At 30.6% G+C, this 24,303-nt stretch overlaps 1 long non-coding RNA gene across 3 annotated transcripts; it reads left to right on the top strand.

The window, feature by feature from the left end:
* Positions 1-20,526: 20,526 nt before the first annotated feature.
* LOC110691518 lies at positions 20,527-24,102 on the top strand. Of its 3 annotated transcripts, XR_002505314.1 has the most exons (6): positions 20,527-20,909; positions 21,012-21,154; positions 21,762-21,876; positions 22,089-22,153; positions 22,633-22,670; positions 23,940-24,102. It is a non-coding gene; the product is annotated as an uncharacterized LOC110691518 (long non-coding RNA). The 3 variants fall into 3 exon arrangements; XR_002505315.1 differs by lacking the exon at positions 23,940-24,102 and having other exon boundaries at positions 20,528-20,909; positions 21,033-21,154; positions 22,633-23,235; XR_002505313.1 differs by lacking the exon at positions 23,940-24,102 and having other exon boundaries at positions 20,530-20,909; positions 22,633-23,235.
* Positions 24,103-24,303: the final 201 nt, after the last annotated feature.

The raw sequence follows: 24,303 nt of genomic DNA, 5'->3' as shown, positions 1-24,303 counted from the left end.
CTTGAAGGGCCAACTCACGGGCAATTTAGTTATGTTTTTTTTGCTCAAAGACCTGGTAAATTACCTTAAAAAAGAGTCAAATAGGGGGATAGTACATTGAATGGGAAACTTGTTTACTTTCTAATTTTTTGAGATGTCTAAGTTAATTTATTTGTCACATTAATCTCTTACACAAAGTATATGGTTAGCCTAATAAGTGTATAAAGAGTCCTAAGCACTTGTCAAAAATTTCAATAATATAACTGTCGGTGAACCTGTGATCAAAATTAATAGGTGCATCCGGGTATACAATGCTCATTGTGAACCTGACATCTCCATAAACTAATGATGATTACTACGAAGTATATTTCTAATAGTCCTAATGGGTGTGACACAAGCCCAAGTGTAATGATCAAAACCGGCCCTATATCCATAGAGTAGGTCCAAGCCGTGCAACATGGTGCCAAAAATGAAACATGGATCTTTAGATTCAAAACAATTTAATTTGAGTTATATCAAGATTGGAGAAACACTTGAAGCCCCTTATGGTCATATCAAGATTGACACTGGCAAAGAGTTAGCTACCTTAAATCCAACAAAACTATGCATAACTATACTCAAATCAAAAGTGACTAACAAGTCTTAGGGTCTGTTCTCTTACGTTGAAATTCAGTTCAGTTCAGTTCAATTCAGTTCAGTTATGTTCAGTTCAGTTCAGTTCAATTCAACTCAGTTCAGTTCAGTTCAGCTCAGCTCCTAATTTCCTTCTGTTATAAAATATTCATTTCAGTTCAGTTCAGTTCTGTTCAGCAAAGTTCAGCTAAGTTCAGTTCAGTTCAATTCAGCTCAGCTGAGTTCAGTCAATGAGAACAGGCCCTTAGTCATTACTTGAATGGTGTTTAGGTTCAAAACAATTTAATTTGAGTTATATCTATGTGATGAGTCACATAATTTGAATTCAAATTAGTTTACAACATATACAAATTAAGTTTTTTAGGGAAATAATTAAGTTAATCTTAGCTTGATAAGTTGATAATTAATTAATTCAATAAAATGTAGAGTAACAACAATATTTTAATTCAATGAGTTGGTGCTGTGAGCAAAATTCAATTCTAATTTGGGTTTTAGTTGGTCTAAGGGGTTTTTTTTTTAATTTTTTTTTATCTTTTCTTTTTAAAAAAATATATATATTGCGAGTTTTAGTGGTCATTGGGTTGAATATGAGGTATATAATAACGAAGGAAGAAGCTTTTCCCAAGTATATCTAAAGAGGTGGGAAATGTGTTTTGGTTGAACGAACTACTCCCATGGTTAGTTTCATATACCATGGGAGTAGTTCGTATATTTTAAGGATAGATAGTGAAACTTCTTTAGTAGTGTAACTTTTAATGTTTTTGTCTATCAAACAATATCACAATCTTCAATCAATACTCCCTCCATCCCTAAGTTACATTTATATTTCTAGCATTTATTCCTCGCATAATAAAGAGAAGTATGAATGTAATTTAGGAAAGGATGGAGTAACTTTCTAAAAGTCTACTTTCTGTGACAACAAACAAGCACATATTTCATTATTCAATTTAGTACTCTTACATCTTTGTGGATTTAGTTTGCTCATTTATCTTTTTTATATACTTCTCAAATTCGAGATTTGTGCCTCTTATTCATCAATAAATATACACTCCCTTCTTTTAGAATCTCAATATGACTTCTGCACTATTAACACACATTACTTTAATCAATGTTTGTACTTATACATATACTTGTAACAATTGTCTTAATGTATATTTTGTACTTTTTTATTATCAAATTTTCAAATAGTATATTTATTCATAATTAAATACATTACTCCTTATTAGTTAAACTAACTTTTTGGCTTGTTCAATGCACGAGTTGTTACTTGGGTTAATTATACGAAACAAAGAGCGAGGGTAAAAATGTGAAAGAAGATGAAGGAATTTAGTCAGATATATACATACATGAAGATTGTGGGATATGAAATGACATATTAGTTTAAATTATATTTAAAGTTTAGGAGATGAAAAGACAATTTTTGTTATAATTCATATGTTTATGTAATGTGTACTAATTAATTGAACTTTATTTTATTATGGCGGAAATGAAATATTTCAATTTATTACTTGAATTTGCAAGTTGTAAAATGCATAAAGACTTAAATATAAATATTAGGGGAGGTGACATGTGGCATATAGGGGTAATGAGTGACTTGTGATGCCATGTGTCATATAAAAAATTTGTGATTTGTGTTTTTAAATACTTATATAGATATAGATATAGATAGATTTTTAGTTTGTTATGTGTGCATAAATGTGCCAGTCAAACAGGAACACTTATAAATGACATAGGGAGAGAGTGATAAAAAGCCCGAGTGGTTAAAGCTTTTTTCCAATTTCAGAGACTCCGAAATTGATTCTCATCATTCGTACTTATGGCTCTCTAAACACCAAAAAAAATAGTCCGTATAACAAAGGGATAAATATGGAACCCAACCCGCTCGATTTGAGATGCAATTGTTGTGGACCAAGTGTCAACGAGGTCGGTTCACAAGACAAAGTTTACAACGTGATTTTGCTTTATATTTGTGAGGCACACAAAGTAAATTATCAAGATAAGAGAAACTTTGTAGTCCACAACCCAAAAAATCCAAGATAAAACAAATTTTTGTTATAGATATAACAATTTGGTACGTACACTTCATAATTGGGCAAATTCCAAACTATATCACAACTTCAATTCCTCTATTTCCTCTTATCTCAATCAATCAAAGATGACTACCCCTAGCTCAGGAGAAAAGAAGGATGTTCCGGTCAAACAAGCTGCTATTGTTGTTGGTGTGCTTGCACTTGGTGGTTTAGCCGTTCAGTTGGTCATCAAGACCTTCTTTAACAAGGATTCGGACAAGCCCGATGATGCCGCCCCGGCTGCTCCTGCTGAGCCCACTGCCTAACCGGGTGGAACGTTAGAAGAAAGTTTTATATGCACCCGGGAGCACCTGTCTTAGGTTTATTTGTTCGCGGTTCATTTCTTGTGTTTATGGTTTTTATTTGTTGGGTCTTTTGTTGCTTATTATGTTAATGTGAACAATTTTTTTCTATGAATAAATAAAAATAATAGAGTGATGTTTGATTGTGTTGTTGTCAAATATTTTTATTGCTCGAGTTAGGAGTCGTTGCATTTTACGAGTAACAAATTATTGGAGATATTGTTTCTCTTTATTTTTTTATATGGGTAATGCTATCATTGAAAATTATATAAAATTAGGAATTTATGACAAAAACACGCATAGATCAGTATAATTAGCGTGAATTTGTCATGATTTTCTATTAAAATAGTTTTCAAGAGTATTTTTAATGCTTATATGTAGCCTAAGGAATATGTTGCCTATATATAGCATTTTCCTCTTTATATTGCTTAACTTCTTTCTCTAATTACAGCATTGTAGAAATAAATGTAGTGGCTAACCATGTACGGATGTACCTCCATTTTGTAGGTAAGTTAATAAAATTAAAGTAGTAGTTAAAAATTAAGGTTTTTAGAGTACGTATTATCAATTAAATATTGTACTTTATTTTAGCATTAAGTTAATCTGTTTATTTTAGCATTAAGATCCAAAAGATTAACCATTTTTAATGTCTTTTGGCAAGGTCAAGGATTTTTTTTTTTTTTTTTTTAGACAAAGGATACAAACAATTACATAAGGATTTGGTTATTGTATTACCTCTGTGTCCTATAATAACGCAATGTTGTTTTTCGTTAATTTTAGAAAATTTCAGAATGATTAAATATATCCATTTTTGGAAAATATACCAGAGATACAATCAACAAAAGTACCATGTCATGGGTTACAACCTTTAAGTTTATTTTGGTAAATACAACATAAAAACACATCTAACATTCAAAACAATTAAATTGTACACAAATATTTAATAACATCCGATTTACACTAAATTAGTGTAAATCGAGTTGGGCAACTTCATCAATCTCTAAGCAATGGAGTCACAGCCGAAATCAGCCGCACCACCGCCGAGAAAAACACCCGCCGCCAAACCACCAACCATGTTGCCACTCCCAGCTGCCGACCATCAAACTCCCTTAGCTTCTCCCAAGCAGTGGCGTATCCAGAAATTCTGAACTGTGGGTTCGGAATCTTAAAAAAACAAACGATGCTCATATATTAATTAAATATTCAATATATAAGTTCAAATTTTTTATTACAAATGGATGGATTAAACGGTTACAAAATAATAAAAAAAAATAATAAAAAAAACCCTACAAAAGCATTCTTCGAGTTTTATACTTTAAAAGCGTGCTAAAACATTACTACTATAAATGATAAATCTATATTTATATTGCAAAAAATCAATATTACACGAAAAACAAAAATCCCAAGTCCCCAATAAACATAAATTTGACAATGTAAAATTTTTCTAATTATCAATTAAAAGACCAAGTAAAAATTTTAAATTCTAAGTTTCTAAATTCAATTTGTACGTCAACAATATATCCAAACTAATTAAACAAATCAATAATTAATCTAATTATCACTAATTTACAAACAAATAAAGATTTAAGAATTAAGAGGAGTAGAGGAATAAGAGGACTGTTGAAACTAATACGTACTAAAGGATAAAAACAATAATAATATTAGATAAGTATGAAGCAAGTAAAATAAAGAACTCAATAATATTTCTTCATGCTTAATTAACCAAATACAAGAGCCGTATATGTAGGCTAACAAACAACACATAATAAGCTAAAAAACTGAAAGTATAATGCCATGATTAAACCCACTAAATAAACTCATTAACTTCTAAATTCTTTTGACTCTCTAACTTAACAAAATGACCAACATACTACTCCTAAAATTATTGACCCAACTATGGACTAACTCAGGAAGAACAAAGGAAGAAATCAAAAGGGAAAAAAAAAAAAAAAATGAAGTTGGCTAGTCTCGAACCCATGATCAAGAGGAGCCTTACTACTCTATTAGTCACTCCCTTACCAATGTGCCAGAGTTACATATTAGTTTATTTAATTCACAAAAATTTGTTTTCACCTTATTTTTTTTTCTTTTTTTTTTAAAAAATAAAAATCAAAACTTATAATTTTTTTTCAAAAAATCTGGGGGTTCAATGAACCCCCTTGAACCCCTCCTAGATCCGCCTATGCTCCCAAGAATCCCCCCCCCCAATTTCGAAATTCAACTTCATATTGACTGTTAGGATGTTGGATACTCATATCCCCAACGAATACAAGTTCAGTACGATGATTAAACAGAGTGCCTTTTGGTGCTCTTTTTGATTCTCATAGATTCACTCTTTTTTTTTTATATATAACTTTTCTACTTTCCATGCCTGTTTATATGTTGGTTGTTGAATGCTAGTCTTTCATTTAGTCTTACTCAATAATGTTGGTTGTATGAATGTTAGATTAGTGATCAAGCATATTTATAGAACAAAAACTTTTGCATTTTGTGTTTATTTTTTTGATTTTGATATTCTGTTTTTGTGAAAAGAAAGTGTCACTTTTGTGAAAATATAGGTCACTTTGTAAATAAACAAGGGTCACTTTTGTGAAAATATGGGTCACTTTTGTAAGAAAAAAAGGTCATTTTTCACAAAATGTTCGATGTACAATAAAATTATTGTAATCCAGGGGCATGCAAAAGTTTTTGTAAATTGTAACCCACTTTATTTGTTGTACAGTAATTGAGACGTTCAAACTTACACATGTCAATGCACTATTTTGACATTTTTTAATATAATTAAATATTAAAGAAAAAAAAAGTTATATTATGAAACTTTATATCAATACTTATCTAACAACATATTTTATGATAAAAAATATTTTTTATTTTTATTATGTTAATTAAAAAAAAACATAGTCAAATTAATATATGAATAATGTAAAAAGTCATCGTGCCAATCATTCTGGGATGGAGGGAGTAATTTATTAGGTCGGGATAGCCTGAACCCAAAAAAAATCTTCCCAAAATTTGGCAAAACTTGGATGGGGTTGTATTTGGTTAATTAGTTTTAGGCTTTTCTTCACGTTTTTTTGCTAAAATAAAATTTTAATGTGAACTGAAATTAATTAATGTTATGGATTAAACTTATTTTTAATGGTTCATTTTTGTTTTTGTTCTTTAAAAGACTAATTTTCAATAATTAAACCTTATTTTTACTAAACTGAATTTAGGCCCTGTTTTCATCAGATTATTTTCAGTTCAATTCAGTTAAGTTCTAATAAGTTCAGTTCAGTTCAACTCCTAATTTTCTTCTCTCATAAAATATTTAGTTCAGTTCATTTCAATTCAGCTCTAATAAGTTCAGTTCAGTTTAACTCACTTCAGTCAATGAGAACAGACCCTTAATTTAACTGAAGTGAAATTATATTTAACTAAATTGAAGTTATCTTCATTGAACATTATTTGAATAAGTACACTTGAAAAGAATATGGCCATACTATACTATACTATACTTGGTATACCATTTAAATTAAAGATGGCTATGGATCACACTAGGTTGTGTCACATGTTAAACCCAAGTGCATGTGCCTTTCTAGAACTGACCCACGACTAAGCACACTTGCTAAATGTCGTGCTAAAATTTTAAAAATGACGACAAAGATGTTATATAACACGTGACACTTTTGGCCGATTTAGCCGATCATAATAAGTTGGGGACTTTTCTAAAAAAGAACCCCGGGGTTACACCATGAGTTAATCGATAGTTAGGATCGTGTAAAAAAGAAGATCCATAATTAGGGTTGGTAGCATCAATTTTCTTAAATTTAAATCTTGAGAGATATTATTTGATTCATCTCTATGTGACAATTATGATCTTTCATCAAAATGATTTCTAAGTGTAGGAGGGTGGTTATGGAAGTGGTTGAGTGGTTTATAAAGAGTTAGGGTTGTGGAATTTTGGTGAGGCGTGATGAATTTCGGAAAATTTTAAGTGGTTTTGACGGAATTGAGTGGATTTTGGAGATGTTTGGGGGTCGGTGGTGGTGTTTGATTGTGTAGATGAAATGTATGTGTGTTTAGTGGTCATGTGCATGAAAAATGGGTGGTTAACACTAGAAAAGATAATTTAATGTCTAAATCTAGCATAAAGTAGGGTTTTTTTTTTTTTTATGCATAAAATTCATGTGATTATTTTTAAATTTGTATATTTTTCGATTATCTTCTTTCGATGATTATACTCTGTTCTTAATGATAATTAAACATAAGATAGTTCTAGGACATTTTTTTAAAATAGAGAGAGTATCTAATATTATTCCCTCCGTCCCATAATACAATTCTAAATTTCTTTTTTGGGTTGTTCCAAAATCTTGTTTTTTTAGACACTATGAAATATCGAAAAAAATCCTTATTATTATTATTGTCTTTATTTATTGCACTACCCTTACATTTCTTCTTATTATTTGTGCCCTCACCTACTTTCATGTACTTTTCTCTCTTTTTTTTATTTTTTTATTTTTTATTTTTTTATGTCTAGTTATGTGCACGTGATAGGTCACATAGGTGTGTGGTCGATATATTGAAGAATATTTTTATAAATTTTGACCTATGACCTTAAAAAAAACATTTTATTAAGTGTATCTAGTGTAAAAGGCAAAGTAAAAAAAAAATGTAAGGGAAACATCATTGAAAATAAAATGGAAAACAAAAAAAATTATTTGGAGTTAAATGTTAACGGCGAGAGATTGATGTACGCAATTTCTTTTGAACCCCTAGAATGCCATGCACAAGGTATTTCTGTAGGTTAATAAAATTCATGTTATTTTGATGTGAACTTATATTTATATATATATATATATATATATATATATATATATATATTAAAAATTCTAGCGTAGTTGTCGACTACGGACGACTATGGTCGACTACAATAAGAGACTAAGGCCTTGTTTGGCAATTGGCAGTTGGCTGTTGCATTGCCTGGTTCACTTGGCTTGTTTGACTAGCTGGAATGTATGGCTGTTTATAATGGCTTTTGAAATTGGCTGTTTAAGCTGGCTGTTTATAAAAGTCTTTGGTAAATTAATTGTTGGTTGTTTATTAGATAATTTGTGGGCCAACAAGCCAAAAGCCAACAAAAAAGCTATTCAAAGCAACTTTTTCATTTTAGCTTAAAAGCCAGCTTTTTCGCTGAGTAAAAAGCCAATTACCAAACACATTTTTTGGCTGTTTGACCACCTAAAAAAGCCAAAAGCTAACCAAAAAGCTATTAAAACGCTAATTACCAAACGTGGCCTAAATCTGAACCATTGATATATATTTATTTAATCTCAGCCATCTAATTCAACACCTATGCTACACTGTCATCAATAGTTTGTTTGGTTACTAGATAAATTTTTTTACCACATATAATTTCTTTTAACTAAAATCAGAAGAAAAAAAAAATCAAATTGTAAAAATACCATTTTCAACCTTAAATCATCTTTTACATTACAATTGAACTTGATCTTCAACCTATGTCTTTTTCATCCTTAAACATTTCATCTTCAACCAAAAATTTATATCGATGAATTTGTGAATTTAACTACAGTACATAATCATTTGAATTATTCAATTCAATTGTAGACATATTAATTGTATTAATCAATTATAGTAATGTGATTCGAAGAATAGGTATTTTATTCACTCTTTGTTAACTTTATACATATTTCTTTCGAATAAGCATGTACGGAGTATTATGTTTTATGATTTTATTTTATTAATTTAGTTACATGTTTTATTATATCCGCCATTATTGTATTTTGATACTCTAAAATGTAAACAATATGCCATTGTTGAAGGTTGAAGGTCTCAAAGGTTATAAAATTAAATTGAGAAGGTGATGGCATGATTTTAGGTAAAATATTAAAATAGATTTACTTGTTTAATTAACAAAAAAACTGAAATTATAGAGATTTACGTTAAAAAAAAATAGGTAACTATTAAAATAGATTTTTATTTGTTTTTTAGGAACAAAAATTCTGAAATTAAATAAGTGTTATTTTTTTAAGAAAAAAAAAGAAGTTTTTTTTTAGAGAAAAAGAAGAGTTATTTAAGGAGGAAATATCCTGTCAAAAAAAAAATTAAGGAGGAAATATATTAAAAAAAAAAAGTTAAAAAATTATCTTTTCCTAAATTTAATTGATTTATTAATTCAAAAATATATCTTTTCCTAAATTTAATTGTTTCGATAAAAGTGATAATTGAAGGAATTGTGTCTTCGATAAATGCAATTACTAGATATATCAAGGATCACTATTATGGAGATAATAAGTTCGTTCTCTTGGGGCGTCATCATCTGTTGCTAGACTATGAGAGATGATCTTTGGGCTAGTCAAATGGTCCAAAGCCCGCTAGAATGGATCCTATGAGGTCACACACAAGGGTATTGGGTTAAGCAAGTTAGAGGCCCATTAATGGGCCTCATGAGCAATTAACTAATCATGAAATGGATTGGGCTAGCATAGTTAAATTGGAATTAAGTATTGGGCTTTTGACATGGGCTCTTATTTAGAGATGAGATCTATAAATAAGATCCATGCCTAGGGTTGCAACCAGGAAGTCATAATTCACACACAGTGTATTTTGACATCAAGGCAACCAATTCCAAAGACCCTAATTCCTCTCTCTAACTCACGGCTTTCTCTCTCCTCCCCTCGTCCGTACGGCCGGCCACCTTGGTGGCGCGTGTGGTGGTTCGTTGCTCGCACTTCTCCATAGAAGGTCAATTGAAGGGTTCAATTGCAACTAACTAGCATTAGTGGAGGTCTTAATCTGTGCCCGTGGACCAAGTAGAGGAATCACGCTTGAGGTTCTTTATCTCCCATTGTTCTTGCTCGATCGCACGTGGAATCACGCTTCAAAGGTACGATTATATGTTCTTTATGTGTTATGCATTAGATCCTGGGATTAGGTACTGTATGAATATGATTCATGATTATTTCCGCTGCGTAGTACCTATAATTCCCTACAATAATAATACTCTTATTATTGTTCCTCAAAAAAAAAAAAAAACTCTTATTATTCTTTATCCAAACATAGAAAATTTACAGCTTTATCCAAACATAAAAAATGCACATATAACCTATCTTATATCCTATGTATCATCTTTAATTTTTATTGTTCTAAATAACTACAGTATATTTCTACATTTGCTAATATACAACTTCAATTCCACAATTGTAATCTAATTATCTTTAAATATATAGTTGATTTTACGACTAAAAAAGTGTCTACAAAATAAAATTATAAATTGTTTCAATAAAATAAAAATAAAAATAAAATTAAGTATATTTGAAAGATATCTCCATGATAAAAATAATATACAAAGTTATACAGTATTTATGATCAAAATAAACATGTAAATAGTAAAAAGTCAATATAAAAAAATTTAATAAAAATACTAGACGGAATATATATATGGACTCTTTATTAAAGAAAATCTTGTAATAGACCATCATTTTGATTTCATAGGATTGGGTATCATTTTAAAATTAACGGTTATCTGATCCGACCCGATAAGCGATTTTTTGTTTTTATTACCTATTTAATCTATTTTTCCAAAATATAAACTCTGACCTTACTTCATACGAGTAATCACTTTATAATGTCAATGATTAGTAATATTATTAATAATTTGGCCAAGATCATGTGGTATTGTTGTTAATTGGTGTTAAATGATATCATAATAACTACATTTTTAATTTTCACTATTGGATATCTTTGGATACTCGATAACACCGTTCCGAAAACCCGGGTACTTTTAGTGATATTGGTTTTCGGTTATCTGAACCGTTTGTACTAACAGTACGGGTATCCGTCTCATGCTCACCCCTAATAATAATAATGTAATTAGAATGTCTAAACGATTATAGTGTAATCCCAAATAAATAAATTTAAAACAAAATAAAAGGGTATGCTCTCAATGCGTAATTATCAAATTAGGTGGTTCCAATAAGTATTATGTAGTCGCCATCAAGATATATAAAGGTTTTTACAATCAAATTAGGCAGTCCCAAGTATTGTAGAGTGTTAATTAATATAGTATACATGCGGTTATTATTACAATCAAATTAGGCAGTGTAGACACCCATTTGTGTCTCCCCAAAAACCAAACCCAGTGATGAGTACCTTTCACGTCGAATCATAATCGAATGAAGCGAAAGTGTGGAAAGTCTAGTGTTGCGGATAGTTTTAATTTATTTTCTCTTCTCTCTGTTTTTGAAAACTTATTTTTAAGAAAACAGCCAATCCAGTTTGGTTGGTCCATGATATGGGTCCAATAGTAGTGTAATTGGATGGGGCTTGACAAGAGCTTTCCAACGATATATTATAAGCCCAATTTCGATAAATATTGAGGAAGTTATGGTCAATTTACTAAACTGGGCCCGGTTTAAGCCTTATATGCGGCCCAATGATCTAAGGGATGGCCTAATATGATTTATCATTCCTAGTGCAATTAGAAATGGTTTTAGTCTTCTAGATTCTTCTAGAAGGTTCTTTTCATTCCTAATTCAATTAACATTGATAAATTGACATTTGTCGACTTTTCAGAGTTTTAATTAAAATCAAATAGCATTTTCGAGGAAAAGATACGATTTTATCCTCCAGTACGGCAAATTTATCTGATTTTCGAAAACGCATCAAAAACAGGACTAGCGCCTGACGCCATTGGCGCCTAGGACCTGGCGCCTGGCGCTGGCATTGGCGCCTGGTGCCAATTAGCTGGAGTTGGCGCCAGCTCTGTTTTAGCTGCGTCAGCTCTGTTTTAGGTGCACCAGATGCTTTGTTTTAGGTGCGCCAGATGCTCTATTTTGTAATTTTATCTTTTTGGCTGATTTCTCTATAAATAACGTATTAAAAACTCCGTTTTCATTCACCTACAATCAGTTTTCAATTCTTTCTCATTCTTTTCAATTCTTATTCTTTCATTCGTTAATTCTCATCAAGATTTCCTTAATCATTCATTCATCCATTTCTCTCTCTCTTTTCTAAACCTTGCTTTTACATACAAAATTCCGCATTCACAAGATCTAGAAACACCTAGCCATATTCGAAGTTGTCTTGGCCCTAGACGTGAAAGGTTTTAATTTCTGAGGGTTTGGTCCCAAATCTCTATTTCAATTATTTAATTTAATTGTTTGGTTTTATTATTTTCCTTGAAGTTACTAACGTGTGTATTTTGTTATTAGAAAGAGGTACGAGGCATCAAAGTAAGTACTTTAATTGATTTATTGATGTTATGATGTAGATATCATGTTTAAATTGTTATTATGATATTCCTAGTATCATGTCTAGGGTAACTTTTAATATTAAATATGATTGTTACGATGCTTCCTATGTTCTTCCTAATATTTATGATTGTTAGTATCATGTTAGGGTTAAATATTTGATTTTTATTGCTTAGTGACATGGTAGGGTTTGTTATTAATCTTGTTAGTATCATGCCTAGGATGTTGCTATTATTATGCTTTAATATTAACATGATTGTGATTATAATTTATAATGATTATGAATATTATGAATATTGTTATTTTGATGATGATTGTTTTATTATGATAATTATTTAATTATTATTAATATGATGATTATAATTTTATTATCATGATATTTATTTATTATTATGTTGCTTGATGATTTTATTGTTATTGCTTGATCACACCTTTTATGCATGTTTAAAGGGAATTTTATATTTGTAATCACGCTTAATAAGATAATTAATAAACTTGTTAGGGTTAATTTGATTATAATTTCAAGTGATCGCCAATAATAGTTTGTTTGTGCATTAAATTCAACCAACATAGATAAACAAGTTTAGGGTTAATCATATTGATTGCATGTTAATTAGAAAGCGCACATGAATACGATCTGAACAAAGTAGAGCCCTATTATTAGGGCAGGTTCAATCTCTTTTAGGTTGGATTTGTACCTTCATCCCCGAACCCTTATTTGGTTCTAGACCTTATGGAGTTGACGATCTCTTGGATCGTTAAGGGGTGTAACCTTCACCCTGTGAACGGTTTTCAAGTTCCTAAAACTTGTTGGCGGCTCTTTTGCTCTATCTTCTTCCCTTTTGGACGCCACTGTACTTTAGTGTATGATCACAGTGGGGTTCAAACTAGGGGGTTAAACGCTTGAAATTATTCCCTACAGGCAGTCCCAACAAGTGTTATGTAGTCTCAATCAAGAATATTTGAAGGTTATTACAACCAATTTAGGAAGTCCCAATTAAGTATTACATTCCTAATAAATAATATTTAAGGTTATTACAATCAAATTAGGCAATCTCAATTAAATATTATATAGTCTCAATATCTTTCAACAAATTTTTTGTAAAGGTTATTACAATCAATTTAGACAATCTCAATAAGTATTATGTAGTGTTAATCAAGAATATATAAAGGTTACAATAAAAATTAGCTAGACAGTCCCAATTAAGTATTATAAAGTCCCAATTAATATAGTATATATGCGATTATTATTACAATCAAATTAGGAAATCCCAATAACTCAATAAGTGTTATGTAGTCTCAATCAAGAATATTTGAACTTTATTACAACCAAATTAGGCAGTCCCAATCAACTACGGAGTATTATAGAGTCCCAATAAGAAAGTCGTTACAATCAAATTAGGCAATCCCAACTAAGAATTATAGAGTCCCAAATAAGAATATTTGAAGGTTATTACAATCAAATTAGGCAATCTCAATTAAATATATATTATAAAATCCCAATAAAGAATATTTGAAAGTTAATATAATCAAATTAGGTACGTAGTTCTCCAACCGTTCATTATTATTTATTTTCTTTATGTTTTCATTTTCTGATCATATATGTTTACCATTAAAGGAATTAAAAAATTGATAAGATAAAAATATAACATATGAAAACGACAAGTTACCCATAAGGAAAATTGGTTAGATAAAAAAAGAACATAAAAGCTACCCATAAGCTATCAAAAATTGCCCATAATTCTTTTTTTTTTTCTTCCTGCGCCACAAAGTAAGTTAATGTACACTCAGTTTTTTAAACGTTTTTGTTTAAAATTATATAATTCATCTACCGTAACACAATGAGAATGCTCAATCATTACTTGGCACTTTAAACCAAACAATAAGGTTGAAGATAGATATATAATGTCTTATCTTTAATGTTAATTCAAAATTTGGGTATCCCCAAGATTAAATAAGGGATATCTAAAAGTGAAATTTATGTATGCTCAATGGGTTGTGAGTTTTGTTCTATACAAGAGTAATCCGTTGCAAACAATAGAACTAATCGAAATTGATAGGATTCTTGTGTGTATGGATTTTGATAATTATCCTTCGACTAAAGACAGATTGATCTTTAACGTTTTATTTTGGGACTAACTAGTAGTCGTTTGGGACCACCTATTTGTATTCATTGTTGCGTACTACGTACATGCGAGCTTATGTTTTAAATTTTGCGTATCTCTAAATTAAGATAACGGGGTTTCGTTCCAAACAAGGACGATCATGATTAATCTAATGAGACTTTGGAAAGATAGAATGACAATTAATCTAGTCAAGAGTACTAAAAACGGATAAAATAATCTGAAATAACCTTATACTTTTGTATTGTTTAAAATATAATTTCACTTTAGCTCCAATCAGTCCAGTTCAATTCAGTTCCTAATTTTCTTCTCTCATACACAATTCATTTCATTTCTATTTAGTTCAGTTCAGTACAATTTAAATTAGTTCAATAAATCGGAACAGGTCCTTACTCATTTTTTAACTTTATTTTTTTATTTATTTCACCTCATGATGTGAAGAGTTTAAGTAGAACTTATCTAGTATTAATGTATTATTATATAGAGCAAGTGGGCCATGTGTGTCATTGTTGGTAAATTGATAAGAACATTTAAATATTGAATCCAACATTAATTTAATCAACAAGGGTGTCATTGTTGATAAAAAATGATAAAAATGTAATTTATTAAGATCATCTCTCTCATTCACCATACCTTAACAAGGTATGGATACCCACTCATGATCTAGGACCACCCTATTAACAAGAATTTAAAATATGATATCACGTTTCATTTTTTTTTTCTGGGTATGTAAGTGTATTTTTATTTCTTGTGGCCAAATGGATTTTTTCTTACTTGAGATAATTAAGAATAGATTTTGTTAAAAACATCACTATGATTCAAGGGAAGTAAGAAACTGATATATTTTTTGTAGTAAAAAAAATCGTATAATTCAATTTACGTCTTTTTTCAAACAACTGCATTTTCGTTTTGTTTTTAACTAAGGGCCTGTTCATATTTTCAGTTTAGTTTAGCTCCAATAAGTTCAGTTCTGTTCAGTTCCATTTAGTTCAGCTCCAATCAGTTCAGTTCAATTCAACTCCTAATTTCCTTCTCTCATAAATAATTCAGTTCAGCTTAGCTCCAATCAGTTCAGCTCCAATCAATTCAGTTCAGCTCGGTTCAGTAAATATGAACAGGCCCTAAGCCAATTTATTATTTTTTTACTTGAGATATTCAAAGCTCGTCAATGGAGACTAAAGTACAAAATAATCTTGTTAAGAAGACTTTTCAGTGGATACATAAAATATAGCCATTGTAGTTGTTTTTAATCTCAACCCATTAAATATTAAGAATCAATCTTGTTCGTTTATTATATTTGACTTTATAATTATACAAGTTAAACCTGAATTTCAACTTAAAAAATGCATTGTATATTTAATTTATCGAAAAAAAACTAAGTATTTAAAAAAATATATCATGTATGTATTTTATGTATATTTTCGTATACAAAAATAATCCATATTTTATAACAAATCTGTAGTAATATTATAATTATAATTAGTGGAAACTATTTATTGACTACAATAAATATGTAAGCCATTGTCCCATTGTTAATGTTTTCAATCTAAACCATTAAAAGTTTAAAGATAAATTTGGTTCATTTATTTATTTGACTATGTAAATCTTTAACATTTTCACCGTTTTTCTTTCAAATCTTGATTTCCACTAATATATACTTCCTCCGTTTTTTTTTACTTGCAACACTTCCCTAAAAAGGAAATGTTACAATACTTATAACACACTATAAAAGGAAAGTTAATTAGGGAAAAACTATACTATTTCCCTTATTTAAAGCACATGGCCCACTAAATTACACTCCTAACAACCACTCATCCTATTTTAAAGTTTATTATATCATGTAAACCCCACACTTGCTTCTTAATTACCGCGCTAAAGGGTGTGTTGCATCTAAAAAAAATGAAGGAAGTATGTGTATAATAATACACTAATACAGCAGAAAATCAACATGGTAAATTTTATAGTATCATCAAAAATAGGAATATTATTATACATATTATTATTTTATCTTCTACAATATAACTTGGTTATCAAAACTCATCAAAATAGAAAACTACTCTGTATTCCCATAAAAAAGTTATGACCGGACACCAATGTTATGCGAAATGCATCTTATGATTGAAGTCGAAATTCGAATCTAATAATTTTAACTATATATTTTTAAAAAATTAAATGTTAATACACAAGTTTGGTAAAAAAAAAAATCATGTTTTAATTATATTGTAATTTTGTAACAAATTTTTTTTAGGTAAAGATAACCAAGGTATATTTAAAGATAATCAAGGTATATTTAGTCAAAGCTATCACCCCCCCCCCCAATTCACGGAAAACTAGCTACACGTAATTATTATTATTATTATTATTATTATTATTATTATTATTATTATTATTTTTATTTTGGGTAAATCAATGTTAATATTCTTTTCTTTCCGTCCAAAAAAATAATGTTAAAATTCTTTTTAAAATTTTATCTAAAATCATATGACCACCAGTTATTATCAATTTGAGATCTTCAACCTATATATATATATATATATATATATATATATATATATATATATATATATATATATATATATATATATATATATATATATATATATATATGTATATATATATGTATATGTGTATATATATATATGTATATATGTATATATGTATATGTGTATATATATATATATATATGTTATTTTTGAATAAGTACATGTTATTTTATATATGTATGCTTTTTTTTTTTATAATTATATTCAACATCGATCATTTCATTGTATAAAGCTCTTGTGTTAATTTGAAAATTCCATACTCTTAACAATAATTTTCATGTGATATTTAATTCTGTCAAAGGAGTGAGAATACGCATAAGTTCGTTTTAAAAAAATAATAATCAATAAAAATAATTTCAGTTTAGTAAAAATAAGTTCAGTTAGTAAAAATATTTTCAGTTTAGTAAAATTAATTTCAGTTCAGTAAAGATAATTTTAGTTTAGTAAAAATCAGTAACTTTAAAGAAGAAATATAATAGAAATTCATTAAAATAATTTCTATCCAGCAAAAATAATTTCACTTCAATAAAATTAATTTTAGTTTAGTTAAAATATTTTAAGTTTCGCAAACAATAATTTCAGTTCAGTAAAAATAAGGAAATTTTGCAAAATAACACCACAAAAAAGCTGAAAAATTGATTTTAACACCACAAAAAAAAAAAATTTGCTTTCACCACCACTTAACGGATTCTTGGATGGAATCCGTTAGTGGGACCCCTAACAGACACGTGTCTCATGTCAATTGGTTCAAAAAAGATAAATAACTAAATAAATAAAAAGAAAAAAAACCTAAAACCCAAACTAGCTACCACCCACCAGGCTTCCTACGCGGCATCGCCGGCCAGCCTCATTGCCGTAAGCCCAACCACAACAACATCATCACCGTCGTCAGCCTCCCTTTCCGTACCCAGAATGTCGTCGAACTCCTTTCCCCTACCAAAAATGTCGCCGAAACCTCATTCTCTCTCCCTGGAAACCACCCTAACATACAAACCACCATGAATTTTACCACTTTGGGGTTCGAAGGTCAATTTCAGCCTTACCCTCCGCCCTCAAAACGGCCGAAATCGACCTTCGAAGTCCCAGAAACTTAGATTTCTCGGTAAAGGGTAAGGGTTGTTTTCGAGGAGGGGGAGAATGGGCTGGGTGGTTTGAATGTGTTGGGATGGTTTTCAGGGAGAAGGGGGAAAGGGGGAGTCGCCGGTTTAAGAGGTGGTGATTGGGCTGATTTCGTCGGTCAAGGTGGGCATAGGGCATGTTGGCGGGGGTACGGTATTGGTGATGGGGTTGGGCTGGGGTTAGCCAATTAGGGTTTTTTTTTTTATGTTTTAGTTTTAAAATTAATTAAATTTTAAAACCAATAGCCTATTGACACGTGTCTATTATAGGTCCCATTAACGAATTCCATCCAAGAATCTGTTAAGTGGTGTTATTTTGTGGTGTTATAATCAAAGTTTTTTTTTTTGGGTGTTATAATCAATTTTCCAGCTTTATTACGGTGTTATTTTTGAATTTACTTGATTCAATAAACCGAGGAAGTACTAATGCATAACTGTTATGTACGAGAAAATATTTAACGAGTCCAACTGCGAATCAAACTAATATCACTACAGGCTACAATGACATATTTTTAAGCCTTAGTTGCACAAATTATTTATCCAGTAATATTAAGCTATTTCTCAGTAATAAAATAATTTAAAAACTTCAATGTTCAGTGGTATTCTTAATAGTTCTAGTAATATAAAATTACTATCTAGAGATATAAATTCAGTGTTTAGTAGTAGATTTTAAGAAAATAGTCTTCAAAGCTAATAAATTCTCTTATCTTTATAAATTCTCTTAATAATCTAGTAGCTGCGACGATTTGGTATCAGAGCCATACGGTTAAAAGCTAAATTAAGTTGTTAATAATTAAGTAAAACTGGAGAATACTAGGCCCTCTATTGAGTGTAAGAAACCTGATTTTAAGCATTATTATCACATTCCTGAAAATACTAGTAATTTTGGCCCAGTCCTTAATTATATAGTAGATCAAATTGGCGAATTAAGATCGGAAGTTGATAACATACATGCTCGTTGTATTAATATAGAAAATAAGATATCAATAATCACAACCGATATTAATAAAAAAAGTAAGCGGCCTAAACGAACAAGTTAAACAAGTTCAACTAGCTCTAACAAACGAAGTTAGACATCAATTTGGAAAAGAAGTATCACCAAATAAAGAAAAAATTGTCCCATATAAATATAAATATCCTTTTCAAAATCTGGATAAAAATAAAAAGTTTACTGTAACACTCCCTAATAGACCTACCACGTAACCAAGAAAAGAATAAAGAAACTAAACATGAGCCCTCATCTTCAGGAGAAAACACTAAATGAATTACAAGTCCTCTTCGACAAAGAAGAAGACCTTAATAAGCTTGACGAAATCATGAACTTAATTTCTAAAAAAGGGATTGCTTCTGATAATGAAATAGAGGAAACTAATTATGCTACTTTAGAGGAAGATTTATATCAACAAATGGTATTAATGAAGTTAAATGATCTAGACTTTCTACCCATAGAAGTTGTTCAAGAAAAGATCGAAAACAAATTAGGTAAAAGAGTAATGGATAATAATGATGTTGGAGAAGAAATTATTAATGAAAACATTAATGTAAACAATGTTATCCAAAGACCTAGGTATCCGAGGAGAAGGAAGTTGCACACGACCAAGATACATACCAGGGAAGACTACCCGGTTTAGTGTCAAGGTTATGCCTACTCATATACCTAAACAAGAAGAAGTGACTCTTGAACCCATAAGTCAAACTGGTTATAAACTTAAATTAGACGGCGTAAGAGATAGACAAGCTAAGACGTTTTAGATCAATGGAAGAAGAGTATGAGTAGTGTACTTAATTTAAATACTGAATGGACTTCAGAAAATTTCTTAAATTATATTGAACATAGCCTCTACGGCTGTGTAGAAGATTGGTACGATGGAATGGATGAAGAAGTAAAAACTGCATTAAGAGCTAGTGAATCACCTACTAGAATGTTTAGGCAGTTATGTCAATACATTGAATTAGAATTTATTGGTCCTAGAGCCGATCCTAATGAGAAACGAATGGAATATCAAAGAAAGTTAGTTCGTAATATGAAATATGTCGAGGACTATATTATGGAATTTGAAACATATTATTATAAAATTGGCGAAAATGAAACAAATCTTGGAATGTTCTATGATAAATTACCAAGTCCCCTTAATGAAGAAATTAGTGAAAAATATCAGGAATGGAGAGAGAGATTCTTAGCTAGGGATGCCCTAGGTAACAGAATTGCTTTCATAAGAAAATGGATTGAAAATAAGTGTAGAGAGGTTGCAAGAACTCAACAAATGAAGAGACAATTTCTCACTTGTTGGGATTTCCGAAAAACTATGGATGTGAAAGAAAAAACCATAATAAAAGAAGAAACTATAAGAAAAATAAATTTGACCTATCAAGAGGAGAAACCTATAAGAAGAAGCACTAGTAGAAAAAAACAAAAAGGCACCGCTCAATGGCCACCGGTTTTCGAAAACCGGTGGCTTAAAAAATGGGCAGGATTATATATATTTAAATTGCCACCGGTTCAATCCGAACCGGTGGCATAAATGGTAAAGGCCACAGGTTTTGAAGCAATGGTTTTGTTAAAAAAAAAACGCGCCTCATCTCTACTTCTCTCTTCTCGTACTCTCTCCTTTGTTTTCTCTCTCTTCTTGATTTCTTCGTCTCCTCTCTCTTCTCTCTGCTCAAACCCTCCTTTCTCTCTCTTCACTTGCCTCCTCTTGCTCCATCTACCACCGCCCCATCTACCGCCACTCCACTCTTTCTTTCTTTCACTTCTCTCTTGGCAGCACTACTGGGGAATTTAGGATTTGAGGATGACGGCGGTGGTGAATGTTGTCGCCACCATCGTAATTGACGGTATTTTTATTTACCGGTGCCAGATCTTTGCAGATGTGGTGGAATTCTTCACGAAGGTATGTGCTCTTCGATTTGAGATCTAGGGTTTCTGATTTTTATTTACTTTTTTGTGATTAATGATGAACAATTGAAATGAATTGGGCGTTTGATTGAATTAGTTGGGGTTATGTTGTGATGAGGTTGATGAACATGTTGTTCTCTTCATGGCGCCAAGGTGATTATGGTGACGGTGGTCGCGATCCGCCAGCCCACTCCATCTCTCTATCTCTTCTTGAGTCCTCTACTTAAATCCGAGAATAAGGTACTTGTATTTGTAATTTTTTCGATTGTTTTCGATTTTTTTTTTTGCTGAATTGTGTTTTTAGGGTTAGGATCTTGTTCAGATCGGGCTTCAATTTACTGAAATTCTGATTTTTTTTTTGTTTGAATTGATTTGGAATTGATTAGGTTGTTGTGTTAACGTGTGACATACATGTTTCGATTTTTTATGGCATTTTTCTGGGTGTTTTTGAGTGTTTAGTGGGTTTTTTTGGGGGTGTTTACAGCTGATAATATGAATTTTGATTTTGATTTCGATTTCATTGAGTTATAAGGTTATATTTTGGATTTTGTGATGTGGTTGCTGTGTTTGGGTTTGAGTTTGTATGTGATGTTTGATTTTGAGTTCGATTTTGTCCCTCTTGTTAGCTAATAATAGTAAGTTACATGAATGGGATTAAATTGGAATCGGGAGTAAAGGGGATTATGGGTTTGATTGGGTTTTAGTTGCTAGATCTGATCCAGGAGGAGTTATGGTCTATTATGTTTTGAGATCAAAGATTAGGTTTGTGGATGTTGTTTAACTGTTTGTAGTTTAATCTTTGATGGGTTTTGATGCTTATATATTTTTGATTTCTGGGTGATTGTAGAAAACGGAGGGAAAGATGAAAGTGTGTCTCAACCGAGTTTCATTGAGTTCAAATTGGACGAGATAAGAGCTGCTGCTTCTGGGTTTTCTTATTAATTACTGTTCATATATTTAAGGTCTTATTTCTTGTCCACACCATATACATAAAGGGTTCAAATGTTCAAATTGGTGTTAAGGTTATAAATTACTGCTCATGTTAATTTTATTTTAGATGGATTTTCGTAAAGGATTGAATTAGAATTAGATTTTGTTTTTTTTTTAAATTTTTTTTTTATTATTGTTATTATGATTGAGTATCTGTTAATTATTGAATGATTGGTGTTTTAAGGTTGGAATTTGCGAGCTTCCATTTCATCCAATTAGTTCGGAGGTTATTGGAGGAGTTGGTGGAATGTAAGTTTTTATTTAACCTTTTAATGTAATTTCATTTTTAAATATGTGATATCTGATATGATTTAGATTATTGTTGCTTTTTGTTTAGCTTTTGATTTGGTGCAACTGTGATCTTGTTTGTTGAAATTGTAATACTTTTGGTGTTTCGAATTGAAAGTGCTTGTTTGGTAACTATCATTTTTGTTTGTATTGTGATATTTGTAAGTGCATATTTTGTGAATTCTAAGTGCAGTTCTTTTATTATTGCCTGATCTGTTTTTCTATTATTTTTTTTTTGTGATTTGTTTCATAAGTGTATATCTATGCTTCACCTATTGTGGAGATTGATTCCATAGTAATTAAAAATATCATAGTGTTTTTTTATTCAATTAGTTGTTGAAGAGTTTAAGTAGAGAAAGAAAATAGATTCTATCACTAATCTTACATTTATTTGGTGCTATTGTTATTGGTCTCTTTTTCTGTGTTTTTCTTCTTTGCAGGAAAAGTAATTTCCGAGGCGTGTGCTTAATAAGGACAGGTTTAGTTTCAATTTTGTTTCTTAATTTTTTTTATTGTTAATTTGTGATTGCAATTACTGATTGTTCTGGTGCATCTGTTGCTGCAACTGCTGCCTTGCAAGCTGCTGCTGCCTCGCAGGGTGTTGCTCCTGTGTTGCTGTTGTATCTGTGCTATCATGTTGCTGCTGCTTCTGTCTTGTGCTTGTAATGTATCAATGATTCTTTTCCAACAACATCTATAGAGTTTCTTATTTTGCTATGGCCATGTGATCAGATATTTCCTTGTTTATTGTGATTGAAGGTTGGTAGTATAATAACTATGTGCACAGTAAACACGTTTTGCTGTATCGATGTCTCTGATCTCTCTGTCACATTCCTCTTTGCCTTGTCATACTAGGTAATGACAAGGCAAAACATGGTTTTTATCTTCTAATAGGCATAATGGAAGTGAGTGACTCTAGGTTTCATGGTGTAGAACTTGTTATCACACATAATTTGTAGTTTTTTGAAGTTATCCAAAGTTGCTTTCTTTGGAGTTTGCCAAGGAAATAGCTAAATATATGGCCAAAAACATATTCGAATGCACATTGGTGACATATGAGTTGTAGCCTAAACCTCTTAACTTGACTGGAATGTTTTTTGTAGGAGACATCTGAGAAAGAGAATGTTACTATTTAGAGATATTTAGATTATGCATATAGTAGTCTCTCCAAATATTTGAGAGTGTTTCTCAGTGTAAAGAATTCCAATTTGGTTTCATTTATCTTATGTTCTCTTGCTAAGATACATACGAGTATAAAAGAGGAAGGCATTATTAAGAAAAGGAGGCTTTTGGTGAAATTGGAGTTCCAGAGTGCCACATATCTTGGGGAACCTTTCTTACGTACCTACCTGTTTTGACATGGAAATATGTGTGAACAGTTCAACTTAAGGTGTGCTTGATCATTTTAATGGGGAATTATTTATCTTGCTAACCCATGTTGCTTATTATTTCACAACTATCGAAATATATCTGTATGGTGGTATGACCATATGCTTTTAATACAAATGTAATGGTTAATATATGAAACATGGTCCAGCAGATGTTATGATATGGACATTATTGTATTGATTAGTAGACATTTGTTGAAGGGTATTAGTTCTTGTTGCCATCTCTGATTATCTAATTTAAAGATTATTATCTTGGTCCCATCCCACATTATTTCTCAAGAATATTACAGGTTTAGTTTCAATTTTATTTTTTATTCATTGTTAATTTCTAATTGCAATTTCTGATTGTTTTGGTGCAGCTACTGCCTCGTAAGGCTGCTGCTGCTGTATCTGTGCTGCCGTGTTGCTGCTGCTTCTGTGTTGCAGCTGCTTCTGTGCTGCCGTGTAACTTTGTATTTTATTTTATTTTTTGGACGAAAATTGTAATATTACATCATCTTTTTTATAAAAATATGTAAGTTTATATATATATATATATATATATATATATATATATATATATATATATATATATATATATTAGTGTTTATACATCAATTTAAGTGAAAAAAATGCAAAAAAAAAAAAAAAAAAAAATTTTTTTTTTGCCATTAAAGGCACCGGTTTTGAGCAAGAACCGGTGCCAATAACCCTTACAAAAAAAAAGCGAGAAAGGTTTTGCCA

Source organism: Chenopodium quinoa, unplaced genomic scaffold, assembly GCF_001683475.1.
Source record: "Chenopodium quinoa cultivar QQ74 unplaced genomic scaffold, ASM168347v1, whole genome shotgun sequence".
Lineage (NCBI taxonomy): Eukaryota > Viridiplantae > Streptophyta > Magnoliopsida > Caryophyllales > Amaranthaceae > Chenopodium > Chenopodium quinoa.
This window is presented reverse-complemented; position numbering and strand designations above follow the sequence as displayed.